We start from the raw sequence: 4,787 nt of genomic DNA on the forward strand, positions 1-4,787 counted from the left end.
GGAGGGAGGGAGGGAGGGAGGTTAGCTTACGTGCCAATCTGTTTTTGTCATCCTTTATGATCTTCATTTTCTCAGGTTTCTCAGTGGACATTAGTCAGGTTAGGCCTGTGAGCCAGGTAGGTCATCAACGTCCTGCTCAGCTGTTGTCAATCTCAGCTGAGAATGAGTTTGGTTTTGTGGGTATTATGACAGAGGGGCTATATCAGCCTCCCAATAATTGGCCAACCTTTACACGTTCACATGGCTGCTCGACGCTAAGCTGCTCGCACATGCTGTGTCTTAGAGCGTCTTTCAACACGTAGTTAACAGCAAAAAGGAGGAACTGACAACATACAGCTGCGCTTCTCTTGCCATAATGAAAACAGTAAAGAAGCTAAGATGTTCCTCACCCCAGCAGCTCCATCATCTTTAAGTCCCCAAGACCAAAAGAGTTCATGGGCATAAAAACAATACCCCTCTATCTCCGTCAAGGGCATTCCTTGGCACAACAATAGGACCATCTCCTCCCCCGTATTTTCCTTTCCTCCCCTCCCTCCTCATTCTCCAGCCCCTCCATCAAAGAGCATTCCAGCTCCAGAGCCCCCTAAGCCCTTCACTCTGGGCCTGTCCATGTGACACAGCACGCAGACAGTCATCTTTAAGAATTGATTCACTCTGGTATCCAAAGCCTATGGAGCCTGGCTGCCAAGATACCCAGCATAGGCGCCACTCATGGGGTCCAGGTACACAACAGCTGCTCCCTAACAATAAAGGCAAAAAATGGGAGGCACTCAGGGGGAAGATGCAGCCCTAACCTCCCTCTCAAGCCTGAACTGGTCACCTTGAGCCAGTTGTTGCCTTCAGAGACGACAAAGGATTGGGTCCAACTTTGGGATGAGGGTGGTGGAAGGGGGTGACCATTGAAATAAAATCACAATAAAAATGGAGAGAGAGAGGCGTGAGACAAAAGAGGAGAGGAGAAATATTTTCCCCCTCCTTGGAAAGAGCTCGCTGTCACGGCTGTGCTACCAAGATGGTACCGCGCGACACATGGAAGACCATAAATAAGACAGTGGCATGTTGTTTTCTTCTGAGGCACATTGTATGGTCGCCTGGAGGTCAAGTCAAGGAGATGCAAGCCCATCCCGGAAACCTCACGCACACACATGCACAAGTAACACCGGGTATGTCGTGATACTACAGATAGAGATCACAAATCACACAGAAGGAGACAGGAGAGATATTACCTCACCTGAAGTGTTTCCATAAACTCCAGTGTACCAAAGCCTTGGGAAGTGGTATCACTATTCAAGCAGGTCCTGACCCACACACACAGTGATTTATGATGATACAATCTAGCACATCATCCATCATAAATAAGGGAGATTAAATGAATAGACTGTGTATATAATAATTCCAGCCTCAGAAATTGTGCATACTGTTGAGCCACTGTGTAGTCTAAAAACTAAGCCACAAATTCCAGGATGGTTTGGGAAAGAGGAGACAAAGTTAAGGAGAAAAGCAAAGGACTGAAAAGAGAAAGAGTACGCAAAAGACAGAGAGAGGAAGATGAGGACAGAGAGGAACTTGGCATCATCAGTCTTCCTGTTAAAATGGAAAGGCAGAAGAGGGAACGCGAGAGCAATGGAGAGACGGGGGGAATTTACCAAAGCAGCTCAGGAGGGCCCTCATTACGATATTAAACAAGATTTAATAAGTGAGAGTGATTTGATGAGGTGATTATCCTGGCCCATTAATCAAGCAGGCTTCTGGCCTCGCTGTAATATGGCCCATCTTTCCCCCTATACCAAAGCCTCTTTAGACGCTGAGCTCCTTACTGCACTAACGCCGCTTCAGAAACAACACCAGGCCCCAAAAAAAAAGGCATATTACGTCTCATCTCTCAGGCCTGCGGGTATTTTCGATGCTCACTCATCCCTCCACCTCCCTGTCCGCTCTTCTGGTGCATCTGGTAAATTGAACTCCTTAACATCTGGGTCAGAAAGTAAAGTCTTATCAAAGGGAGCTAAGAGTGATAACTGGCAATGATAACCAGAAAGCATCTGTTGGCTTTAAGGCTTTTGGTTTGAGAACAGAAGGAAGTTGTACGGATTTCACTGGATTGTTGGGTTTTAGAGAAGGTAGGGGAAGTGTGTGCGTGTGTGTGTTTGTGTGGGTAAATGTGTGTGGATGGGCTGAATCATAGAATGCTTCTTAGGTAAATGAGGTACAAGTTGCATCAGGACATGAGAAAGCGAGCACAGTCTGCTGTTTATGCTCAACAAGGCCAAAACATGGTAATAAGATCAAGACTGACAGACCATGCAAACCAAACCCTCTAGGGCTGCAGCTAAGTTTATCAATTAATTGTTTAGACTATGAGATGTCAGAAAACAGTGAAAAATAGCCCATTATAATTTTACAGACTATTCACGATAACATAAAACAGAGGAAAGTGGAACATCCTAACATATGACGAGCTGGAACCAGCACATGTTTGGCATGTGTGCGTGATAAGTAGCTTAAACAATTAATGCATTATCAAAATAGTTGGTGATTTATTTTCTGTTAACTGACTAATCGATTAATTTACTAATCGTCTTAGCCATAACATTTATCATTTCTGTGTTCATAATGTGGTATGATGTCTTGCTATCTGCTTTTAGACAAGTAGCCAGTTGTGCTCTTTTTAAGCCGTTGTGGATACAATTTCCTATGCCCATTCTTCAGCTGCGTTTAAGGTCCACTTTGGAGATTTTGTTTCTTGATGTTTCAGCAATGGGCAAAAATGCCTTCCAGTGCCATATGCAGAGAAAGATGACACATAAACCAAAAAAATGGCTTAAACAGATAAATTGAGGTTTGTGCAGTTAAAATATCTTCGTATTGTCTTCAGATTCATCTTTACTTCTGACAGTTCCCCTTTGCTTTCATGCTGTTGACAAACTGTCTTGGGGTTAAGGTCAGAGAACACACAATTTACAAGTGGCATTCCACAGCACATCTAAAAGAGTCGATATTTTACCTTTCTCTATCTGGAATACAGCATTTTACTATTTACTCTCAGGAAGAAGCTACACTTAGTGAGTAGGAAGCAAAACATCAGGAGAGACTGAGCGAACTAGAGCTGACATAATTAGTTAATTGATTAGTAGGCTGACAGAAAAGTATTTTGATAATTGAGGAATTGTTTCGCTAATTTTTCAAGCAAAGATGTGAAGCGTCTGTCTGATTTCACTGTCTGAAATTTGAGTTTGCTGCTTCTTTTTGTCATTTATGATAGTAAACTGAAATGTGGGGGTTTGGACTGGGCAAGAAATTTGTGACTGTGATCTGCATTTTCTTTTTTATTTCTTGACATTTTATAGACAAAGCAATTCATCAATTAATTGAGAAAATAATCAGCATATTACTCAGTAATGGAATAAAATAATTGGTTGCAGTCCTATATTTAAGCTTTCACATCCTGACTGCAGGTTGAATCACCAGTGTGCTATTTTGGTAAAAGGAAGAAACAAACCAGACTTCTACATATGTAAGAAAATTGTTTAGATTATCAATGTAAAAGTCTAGGCAAAGGTAAATCTTTCATTACAGCACAATAATAAGACATCCTGGGGACACATTTGGATCAAAGCAATGTCTTTTTCTCCTCACCTCTGGGGCAGCCATGTGCCTTCAGAACTTTTAAAACCTTTAGCGGGTATACTGATACTGAAGTCAAGTCCGGTACAGCTCGGATCCACATATATATAAGATATATAATTTACTGTGTGGAATGATATGATAGAGCGACTGAGTCAAAGACAAGAGGTTAAATATAGCCTCAAGAGTGGGAGAGAATAGGTATTACAAAGACAGACAACCCCCCCAAAACATTTTAAAAGCTCAAGTGGAAGAAGATTACCTTAAAGCAGGCGTGGGACGGAGCTTTTTCTGGGAACTGCCTGAGAGTATTAATACAATAAGCACAGAAAATATAATACAAGAATGTTTTTATCAACGTAATCCGGAGAGATGAGGCCAAACCAACCTGGAAAATAATCCCAAGGAGAAGTACCCCTGGTTATCTGTCATCTGGGACACACACACTCACACACTTATGGAGACACACAAACATACACGGTGTCTCGTCCTCGCTTCAAATAATCGACAGATAATCTTTAAGAGGATGTTGTCTCATCTTTACTGTAACGTCCCCAGCAGTAATAAATGGACAAGAGGTCAACTGTTGGGTTATGCTATCAATGAGGGGTCAGCTTGTTAATATTTCTTTTAATATCACATCTTTGACATGATAGTCCATCATTATTTGGGCACTGGAAAGGTTATTTGTTGTCTAAGATCCTGTTTTTGATTTAGGCTGAATTCAACTCACTCAAATAAGTCAACTTCTACCACTACTCAAATTTAAATGAAAAATGCCCTGTTGTTTTTCTTTCTCCACTGCACTATTAGTTCCTTTATTCCATTTTTTGGCAACTTATTACTGCACTGAAACTGCATTTGTTGCTTTTATTTTGGTCTATTTGTATTTTTCTCGTTATTATGCTTTTAAATGTTGTTCTAATGCATGTCTTTGCCTGATGTAAAGCACTTTGGATTGCCTCTGCATTTGAAATTCATTCTTTATTATAATAATAATATAATAAATCAAATAAAGCAGTACAACTGTCATTGTGGAACACCTCGAGGGAAGAAAGTAGGATTTTACTTGAAGGACAGATACAGAATTTGGTAGCTGACACTCTGAGGGCTGTAAGACAATGTCGCCTTGGTGAGTAACTTTCTCTCTCTCGCTCTCTCTC

Source organism: Morone saxatilis, unplaced genomic scaffold (assembly GCF_004916995.1).
Source record: "Morone saxatilis isolate NCDOM2014 unplaced genomic scaffold, NCSU_SB_2.0 Contig7, whole genome shotgun sequence".
NCBI lineage: Eukaryota > Metazoa > Chordata > Actinopteri > Moronidae > Morone > Morone saxatilis.